Genomic DNA, 10,611 nt, shown 5'->3' with positions numbered 1-10,611 from the left:
TCTGAATGGGGCGCAGTGGTTCTCAAAGTTGGATCTTAATGCGGGGTATCATCAGCTGGAACTAGACCCCGGAAGTAGAAACATCACGACTTTCTCAACACACGTAGGGCTGAGAAGGTACAAGAGACTAAGCTTTGGAGTGTCATCTGCTGCTGAAGTCTTTCAGAATGTGATTAGAGAGACATTGTCTGGACTACCAGGGGTAATCAACTTAAGCGATGACATTTTAATACACTCCAAGACGAGGGAAGAGCATCATCGTCATTTAAGGGCAACCTTGAAACGGTTGGTTGAGGCAGGGCTAACGCTTCATAAGAAGAAGTGTGCTTTCTACCAAACCTCAGTCGAATTCTTTGGCTATGTGTTTTCAAAAGATGGTCTGCAAGTGGACCCCCGGAAGGTTGAAGCTATTCGTCAGGCTCCTGTTCCACAAAATGTCACTGAGGTTTGCAGTTTCCTGGGGATGGCCACCTATTGTGGAAGATTCATACCCCAGCTTGCCACCCTGTCTGAACCTCTACGCCGACTCACGAAAGGGCAACACCGCTGGGACTGGACTCCCGAGGCTCAACAGGCGTTTGTGGATATTAAGGATGCTTTGCTAGATAAGGCAACTATGGCCTATTTCAACCCCAACCGGAGAACTGAAGTGGTGGTGGATGCTAGCCCCGTTGGGCTTGGAGCTGTTCTCTTGCAGGAACAGCGGTATAATGAGTGGATCCCAGTTGCATATGCCAGTCGGGCGTTGTCGGCAGTTGAAGCGAGGTATGCGCAGATTGAACGAGAGGCCCTGGCCATTCGATGGGCATGTCGCCATTTTCATTTGTACTTGTACGGACACGAGTTTCAGGTAGTGACTGACCACAAACCTTTAGTGTCATTGTTTGCGGGGAGTCCCCGTCTTGCACCTCCGAGGATTGAGCGATGGACAGTTCTTCTTCAGCCTTATAGGTTCACGGTTGTTTATCGGCCGGGTGTGAACAATCCGGCAGACTATCTGTCGCGCCACCCCTCTCCGCAGGGGTTTGATGCTCGGCAAGGACAAGATGAGGAAAGTACGGAGTGTTTTGTCAGCATGGTCGTACAGTCGGCATGTCCTAATGCTCTTCTCGTAACTGACATTGTAAGTGCTACCCAGGATGATGCAATGTTGAGTCATGTTAAGGAGACTTTGAGCCACAAACAGTGGAAGTATTTTCTAGAAAAGACACATGTGTCCTGCCCTGATCAGAGGATAGCTATGCAGAGTATTTGGAAGGTGCGTGATGAGCTGTCCACCGACAAGGATGGTTTGGTTCTGAGGGGGCGAAGAATTGTACTTCCACAATGTCTCTGGTCCAGGGTGATTGCTCTGGCTCATCAAGGGCATCAAGGAGCTGCTAAAACCAAAGCGAGATTACGTGCTAAAGTGTGGTTTCCAGGCATAGATAGTCAGGTTGACGAGATGGTAGGGAAGTGTCACTCCTGCATCATAACATCGATGGAACCCCCAAGTTGCCCAGTGGTGACCGAGCCGCCCTCCCTGAAACCGTGGGCTAAAGTAAGCATGGACTTCGGGAGCTTTCCAGATGGGAGATTGACTGCTGTTCTGATTGATTCCTATACTAAGTTCCCGGTGGTCGAGGTGGTATCGTCAACGGCGTTTGAGAACGTGCGGCCAGTTCTACAAAAGACGTTTGCTTTGTTCGGCCTGCCTGATGAAGTTAGAACTGATAATGGGCCCCCGTTCCAAGGGCAAGAGTTTAGACTGTATCTTGACAGTTTGGCAATTCGTCATCGCAAAATAATGCCATACTGGCCTCAGGCAAACGGTGATGTGGAAAGGTTCATGCGAACTCTGAATAGGGCTCTTAGGATTGGAGTGGAGCAAAAGGAAGACAGTGAACAGTGTTTGCATCAGTTCCTAAGTGCTTATCGTCAAACGCCCCATAGCACTACTGGTTGTGCTCCTTCTTCCTTGATGTTCCGAGTGGCTCCCCGTGACTGTATTCCCTCAGGCCCTAAATGGAAACCTCCGGTGCTGGACGTTGAAGCAACTCAAAGACGACGAAGAGCTAATAACCAAAGGGCGAGTAACCAACGACGATCTAAGTATAGAGGGTTTCAAGAGGGAGATCGCGTGGTAGTAAGGAATCGGCGAGGAGGAGGAAAGTTTAAAACACCATTTGAGCCTGAGATCTGGGAAGTCATTGGGGTAAAAGGATCTATGATAACTGCAGCCCGAGGAAGGAAAAGGGTCACACGAAATGTGTCCCACTTTAAGAGAGCTGGCCTGAGGGAGCCGGCTAGTGAAGAAGAAGAAGAGGAAGATGAGACCATGGATGGTCCATCCACGATCGCTCACGAGATGGAGAGTGTTACCAGGCCAGTGCCAACTAAACAACCTGGGCCTGGTTGCATTTCAGAGCAAGGAGGTTTGCGTACCAGAAGTGCGAGATATAACTTACGCCCCAATCCTGTGCCGAGCAGTCAATTGAAAGACTTTGTCTGTCAGATGGACTGTCCGTAACATGGGTTCTGCTGATGTCTAGTAAAGGTTGAGCTGCTGTCGGAAAAGGAAGTCGATAGTATAAAAGAACTTACAACTGTTTAAAAGACACAGGCCCTCATTCTGACCCTGGCGGTCGGTGATAAAGCGGCGGCCAAGCCGCCAACAGGCCGGCGGTCTAAAATATGCAATTCTGACCCTGGCGGGAACCGCCAACACAGCCCGCCGTATTAACACTCCGCCCGCCACGGCGGTACAAACAAACAGCGCGGCGGTCCCCGCCAACAGCCAGGCGGCAGACAATGTACCGCCCACCCTATCACGACCCACCAATCCGCCACCTTTTCCGGGGCGGGAGCACCGCCGATAAGAACACGGCGGAAACAGACTACGAACGGGAAAACGCTCACCTCTACGCACTCCACGCGAGATTCCGGCAGTATGGAACCAGAGTTGCAGGTCATCCCCGCACTCCTATACCTGCTCATATACCAGGAGCACGCCCGGCGGCGCGGAAGACATCGGTGAGTACTGCACCTACGACACAGGGGAGGGAAAAGATTACCGGCACACACCCACCCACCCACACCCACTACAACACACACATCAATGCATTCCCACAGATCACTGTCACAACCCACAAACCACCCCCCTCCGAAATAATGCAAAGACCAAAATAAGAGATCATAAACGGGCAGATATATTGAAATATGTACACCAGTAATCCCAATAAATAAATAAACTATGTACAAAATATACACAGCTACTAAATGTAGTCCAACCACTGTCCGTGGATCACAGGGGTCCTGTGCAAAGGGGCAAGGCCCAGTCCCACGACAAGAACTCCACGGAGAGAACACTGCAGGGGCATCAGAAAGAAAATAGGACAGGCACCTCAGGGGGAAGGGAAGGGGGGGCACCTCAGCCACTTGAGTACACGACGCCAGATCCACGAGGGGACTCCATGACCACTGGCCCATCCTGGGGAGTGCTAAGCCACAGTCCATACAGTCCATACAGTGGGTGGCCTGCCCACTGGGCCATCCTGGGGAGAGCAAAGCCACAGTCCAAACAGTCCATACAGTGGGTGGCCTGCACACTGGGCCATCCTGGGGAGAGCAAAGCCACAGTCCAAACAGTCCATACAGTGGGTGGCCTGCCCACTGGGCCATCCTGGGGAGAGCAAAGCCACAGTCCATACAGTCCATACAGTGGGTGGCCTGCCCACTGGGCCATCCTGGGGAGAGCAAAGCCACAGTCCAAACAGTCCATACAGTGGGTGGCCTGCCCACTGGGCCATTCTGGGGAGTGCAAAGCCACAGCCCATACAGTCCATACAGTGGGTGGCCTGCCCACTGGGCCATCCTGGGGAGTGCAAAGCCACTGTCCATACAGTCCATACAGTGGGTGGCCTGCCCACTGGGCCATCCTGGGGAGAGCAAAGCCACGGTCCATACAGTCCATAACAGACCCCACTGCCACTGGAGGAGGCAAGTTGGCCAGAGGACATCCTGCAGCCCTGCCCGAGATAGATCCTGCCCTGCCACGTCTGCCAAAGGGCCAGCGGTTCTTGCCTTGAAGGGCCCAGTTCAGCGGTTCTTGAGACGGCGGGGCCCAGCGGAGCGGTTCATGAGACGGCGGGGCCCAGTTCAGCGGTTCTTGAGACGGCGGGGCCCAGTTCAGCGCTCCTTGCCTTGAAGGGCCCAGTTCAGCGGTTCTTGAGACGGCGGGGCCCAGCGGAGCGGTGCTTGAGACGGCGGGGCCCAGTTCAGCGGTTCTGGAGACGGCGGGGCCCAGTTCAGCGCTCCTTGCCTTGAAGGGCCCAGTTCAGCGGTTCTTGAGACGGCGGGGCCCAGTTCAGCGCTCCTTGCCTTGAAGGGCCCAGGTCAGCGGTTCTTGAGACGGCGGGGCCCAGCGGAGCGGTGCTTGAGACGGCGGGGCCCAGTTCAGCGCTCCTTGCCTTGAAGGGCCCAGTTCAGCGGTTCTTGAGACGGCGGGGCCCAGCGGAGCTGTTCTTGAGACGGCGGGGCCCAGTTCAGCGGTTCTGGAGACGGCGGGCCCAGTTCAGCGCTCCTTGCCTTGAAGGGCCCAGTTCAGCGGTTCACGGCGGGGCCCAGCGGAGCGGTGCGTGAGACGGCGGGGCCCAGTTCAGCGGTTCTGGAGACGGCGGGGCCCAGTTCAGCGGTTCTGGAGACGGCGGCCGGTCTATGGCCAACTGCTCATTGCCTGGTGGTGCCCTCCTGGGCAGCGGGGATGGTGCTCCTTCAATGCCCACCTGGGCTGTGGGTGGTGGGGCCCTCCTGGCCAGCTGGGCTGAGTCCTCCCTGGGCAGCGGCTACGGGGGTGGTGGGCTCTCCCGGGGCAGCTGTGCCGGTTCCTCCCGGGGCAGCGGCTATGGGGGTTGTGGGCTCCTCCTGGGCAGCAGGCCTGCTGCCTGACCTCTCCGACTTGCTGCCCTTGCCCTCCTTAGTCGTGGGCCTGTGGCCCTTTCCTCCCTTTGGAGCTGTGGCTGGTGACTGTCTCTGGGTGGTGTCCGGGGGGGATGTAGAAGGCGGGCTCCTGCGGCGCCCCTTCCGCCTTCTGCTCCTCTTCCCAGGGGGTGGGCTGGCTGTCCCCTTGCTGCTGGGCGAAGATCCAGACATGCGGGCTGGCGGGCTCCAATACCCCTGCACCCTTGTCAAGGGGGCTGCAGGGCTGGTGGTGGCTGAGGTGCTCTTCTTACCCCGACGAGAAGGAGGGGGGGGGGCTCAGGGTCAGGAAAGAAGTTAGTAGTGGCGAGGAAGAGTTTCTTGGGACAATGGAGAGTGGGAGGTACAGTGGGAATGGGAGTGGAGGGAGAGGATGTGGTTGTAGGTGAGTCACGTTTGCTGTCTTTGGGTGCAGGTGCAGGAGGGATAGGCTGTCGTGAGGTGGATGGCTGTTGGGTGGGTGGGTGGCTGCGTTTGTGTGGTGTGGAAGAAGGGGTGACAGACACAGTGGGAGAGGACACAGGGGACGTGTAAATGGCAGTGGGGGTGGTGACTGCACGTGTGCGGACTGGAGTGGAGGGTGTGCTGGTGATGGAAACACTGGCTGATGGTGAGGTGAATGGAGGTGTGAGTGTAGACGTCACAGGGAGGGAGGAGGGAGACGAGGAGGTGGGGGTCACAGAGGCATGTCTGCATCGGAATGTTGCGTGTGTGAATGTCTGCGTGATCTGTGGTGCTTATGTTTGGATGAGCTTCTCTTGGGTGTTGAGGTGTGTGCAGGCTGGTCTGATGGTGTGGGTGGGACAGGCAGAGGAACAGGAGACTGGGAGGAGGGAGTTAGTAGAGGGAGGCAGGAGACAGGGACAATGGCTGCCGTCAGTGCTGAGGCCAGAGCCTGGAACGATCGCTGATGGGCAGCCTGACCCGAATGAATGCCCTCCAGGTACGCATTGCTGCGATGAACCTCCCTCTCCACCCCCTGGATGGCATTCAAAAGGGTAGTCTGCCCAACAATGAGCGTTCGGAGGAGGTCAATGACCTCCTCACTGAGGGCAGCGGGGGTAACAGGGGCAGGGCCTGAGGTGCCTGGGGCGAAGGAGATGCCCGGCTTCCTGGCAGAGCGGGCACGGGGCGAACGCTGAGGGGCTGCTGGGAGGGCGGAGATGGTGCGCTGGGTGGCGGCTGTACCTGTAATGGCGGGGGGCACGGATGGTGCCACCCCCGCAAGGGAGCCCCCTTCCGAGGACGTGTCCGTGTCGCTGCAGGGTCCAGTCGTCCCCGTCGTGGAGCTCCCCTCGCCCTCCGTCTCACTGGTCCAGTCTGACTCTGTGGCATGGCCCTCCTGGGCCATGTGAGATGCAGCTCCCTCCTGCCCCGATGCCACTTCTCCTCCGCCTGATGATGCTGATGCACACAAGCACAGAAAGACAAACAAAAAGGGGGGGGGAGAGAGAAATAAAGGGATATTGAGTACATGGATCTCCGGTACAGTTAGCGGACATGACAGACACAGATGCCCCCTGCACTAAGTTGCGCACGTGGGGTCCGCTACGCATTCCGTGGAACATGCCCTACACGCCTAGAGTTGACAACTGCACCCATGGATGACACGGCCCAGGGATGGCTGTACTGACAAACTACTGAGGGTGGTGGCTGGGGACACAGGGGCTTACGGGGGTGCCCAGCCTACAGATATCGCCCTGGCCTAGGGGGACCCCCAGCCCTCCTCCCCCACCCAGACACCTCCACTGCGCGACAACAGAGTAGATAATGCTTGTACTCACCCCCTTGTGTCTGCTGTGCTGCCCTCACGCGCCCATCCAAATCAGGGTAGGCCACCGCCAGGATCCGGAACATCAGGGGGCTCAGTTGACGGCAGGCACCCCGCCTACGTTGGGAGGCCATCCCCAGCAGAGACTCGGCGGTCTTCTTGGTCCCGCGGCGGATGTCCTCCCACCTCTTGCGGCAGTGGGTGCCCCGTCGATGGTGGACCCCCAGGGTCCGGACTTCCTTGGCGATGGCACGCCAAATCCCGATCTTCTCATGGGCGCGGACCTATGTGACACGTACAGGGAGGGAGAAATACCACGTTCAAGTTTGTCAGCATTTTCCTTGCCAGTGGCCCAACGCCCCCCATCCCCGCCAGGCCCCCCGCCATGCCCCCCGCCAGGCCCAACATGCCCCCCATCCCCGCCAGGCCCCCCGCCATGCCCAACATGCCCCCCATCCCCGCCAGGCCCCCCGCCAGGCCCAACATGCCCCCCATCCCCGCCAGGCCCCCCGCCATGCCCCCCGCCAGGCCCAACATGGCCCCCATCCCCGCCAGGCCCCCCGCCATGCCCCCCGCCAGGCCCAACATGCCCCCCATCCCCGCCAGGCCCCCCGCCATGCCCAACATGCCCCCCATCCCCGCCAGGCCCCCCGTCATGCCCCCCGCCAGGCCCAACATGCCCCCCATCCCCGCCAGGCCCCCGCCATGCCCCCCGCCATGCCCAACATGCCCTCCATCCCCGCCAGGCCCCCCGCCAGGCCCAACATGCCCCCCATCCCCGCCAGGCCCCCCGCCATGCCCCCCGCCAGGCCCAACATGCCCCCCATCCCCGCCAGGCCCCCCGCCATGCCCCCCGCCAGGCCCAACATGCCCCCCATCCCCGCCAGGCCCCCCGCCATGCCCAACATGCCCCCCATCCCCGCCAGGCCCCCCGCCAGGCCCAACATGCCCCCCATCCCCGCCAGGCCCCCCGCCATGCCCCCGCCAGGCCCAACATGCCCCCCATCCCCGCCAGGCCCCCCGCCATGCCCCCCGCCAGGCCCAACATGCCCCCCATCCCCGCCAGGCCCCCCGCCATGCCCAACATGCCCCCCATCCCCGCCAGGCCCCCCGCCAGGCCCAACATGCCCCCCATCCCCGCCAGGCCCCCGCCATGCCCCCCGCCAGGCCCAACATGCCCCCCATCCCCGCCAGGCCCCCCGCCAGGCCCCCAAGCCAGCCAGTGGCCCCAAATCCAGATTGAATTAAACTCACTTGTTGGTCTGGAGGACTGTAGAGTAGCGCATACTGGGGGAGGACCCCATCCACAAGTTTCTCCAACTCCTCTCCAGTGAAGGCAGGGGCCCTTTCCCCAGGCGCAGCAGCCATTGTCCCTTCCAGACCGAGGTCACAGCAACACTTGCAGTATAGGTCCTCTCCTGTGAAAGTTCAAGTCGCAAGTGGATAAGTAGATAGAAAATGGCGGTCACGTCCGCGGCGGTGCGTACCGCGGCGGTGCGTCCCGCCACCGCCGGCGCCCTTCGCCATTGGCTCCTGAAACCCATAGGCTTCAATGTTAACCAATGCGGCTTCGCGCCGCTGTCTTCGCCCGCCGCCCGCCGCGGTGTGCCACGCCAGCGCATTGACCTCACATCCCATTGTCACACTTCACAGGTCAGGCAGCCGCCATTTCCAGGGCCCACATGGCTCAATTTCAACTGCGTCACACAGGCCTAGGCCTTGCATAGCCACTCAGACACGCCATTCACTGCATAGAGAATCGTTTACTGTGCTAGCTGTGAGTACGTACCTGTGGGTTGCTTGACTGTGTGCTCCATGTTGTCCTTCCTAGGCACCGTCCGCTGGGTTGGGCGAGGAGACGGATGAATCCTCCCGTGTACCGACCGCTGGTGGACCTGTCGACAATGGAAGAACGCCACATTATCCTGACCTACCGTCTTAACCGTGCCACTATCCATGAACTGTGTGCCCAGCTGGAGCCCGACCTGATGTCCCCCATCCGCCAACCCACAGGGATTCCCCCTCTGGTGCAGGTCATGTCAGTACTCCATTTCTTGGCAAGTGGGTCATTTCAGACAACAGTGGGAATTGCTTCTGGGATGTCTCAGCCCATGTTTTCGAAGGTGTTATCCAGAGTGTTGTCTGCCCTGATGAAATCCGTGAGGAGCTACATCATTTTCCCTGAGGTGGGCGAATTGGCTACAGCGAAGGGTGATTTCTACGCCCTTGGACATATTCCCAACGTAACTGGTGCCATTGATGGGACCCATGTGGCTTTGGTTCCCCCAAGAGACAGGGAGCAGGTGTACAGGAACAGAAAAAATTACCATTCAATGAACATCCAGGTGGTGTGTTTGGCTGACCAGTACATCTCGCATGTAAATGCCAAATTCCCAGGGTCAGTGCATGACGCCTACATCCTCAGGAATAGCAGCATCCCTTACGTGATGAAACAGCTACAGAGACACTGTGTATGGCTAGTGGGGGACTCTGGGTACCCCAACCTGTCGTGGCTACTGACCCCAGTAAGGAATCCCCGGACCAGGGCAGAGGAACGGTACAATGAGGCCCATGGGCGTACTAGGAGGGTGATCGAACGCACCTTTGGCCTCCTAAAGGCCAGGTTTAGGTGCCTGCATATGACAGGTGGATCCCTAATGTACTCACCTAAGAAGGTGTGTCACATCATCGTGGCCTGCTGCATGCTTCACAACCTGGCTTTGCGCCGCCAGGTGCCTTTCCTGCAGGAGGATGGTCGAGACGGTGGTGTTGTGGCAGCGGTGGAACCTGAGGAGAGTGACGAGGAGGAAGACGACGGGGCTGAAACAGACAACAGGGACAGAATCATTGAACAGTACTTCCAATAGGACACAGGTAACATTTCAAAGATAATTTAGTAAATGTTAACTACTCTCCTGCATCTCTGCTGCCTGTCTATTTGCCCCAGTGTATGATGACTGAGTTTTGGCTTTTCCCTCCCTATTTCAGATCTGGGGTCCCCACTACGAGTCCTGTGCTTCGTTTCCCCATGGACTACAGCTTTGTGGCAGCTGTTTGTTGACTTCACCATGTACAAGGACATATTTGCACTGTCATGTCAATTACAATATATTGAAATCACAGCCAGACTCCAGATAGTTTTGTGCAAAATAGGTGTTTATTTAAGTGCTCAAAATGGGATGGGTGGTTTCAAGTGGGTGGGGGCTATGGTGAAGGAATGTCCATGGCAGAGTCCAGAGTAACAGTCACACAGGTGCATTGTCCAGAGGCCTGTGGAGAGATGGAGCATGGGCAGTTCAAGGATGGACAGGGTGACAATGTGGGACAGTGGGATGACATCAGGTGGTATCCATTGCTGGCGGGGGTCTTGACATCCTACTCTGTCTTCTTGCGAGATCTCAGGGCCCTCTTGCGGGGTGGTTCTTCTCCTGCAGGAGGTGGGGGTCTGGTGGGCTGCTGCTGTGCGGGGGCCTCCTGTCCACTAGCGCCGGCGGAGGTGGTTGGCTGTTCTTGGTCCAGGCTAGTGGCAGGGGCCCTTGGGTGTTGTTGAGTGTCCGCCCTGGTGTTGACGAGGTCCTGCAGCAGCCCTACCATGGTAACCAGGGTGGTGTTGATGGCTCTGATGTCCTCCCTGTACCCCCGATAGTGTTCCTCCTGCAGTACCTGGATCTCCTGGAACCGGGCCAGTACCGTCGCCATCGTCTCCTGGGAGCGGTTGTATGCTCCCATGATGGTGGTGAGGACCTCGTGGAGAGTGGGTTCCCTGGGCCCGTCCCCCCCCTGTCGCACAGCTGCCCTCCGAGTTGCCCTGTTTCCCTGGGCCTCTGCCCCCTGGCCGGTGTGCCCACTACCACTGCCCCCAGGTCCCTGTTGTTGTTGGGGTG

Source organism: Pleurodeles waltl, chromosome 8 (genome assembly GCF_031143425.1).
Source record: "Pleurodeles waltl isolate 20211129_DDA chromosome 8, aPleWal1.hap1.20221129, whole genome shotgun sequence".
Taxonomy (NCBI): domain Eukaryota; kingdom Metazoa; phylum Chordata; class Amphibia; order Caudata; family Salamandridae; genus Pleurodeles; species Pleurodeles waltl.
The sequence above is the reverse complement of the archived record's forward strand: the minus strand, read 5'-3'. Positions refer to the sequence as shown.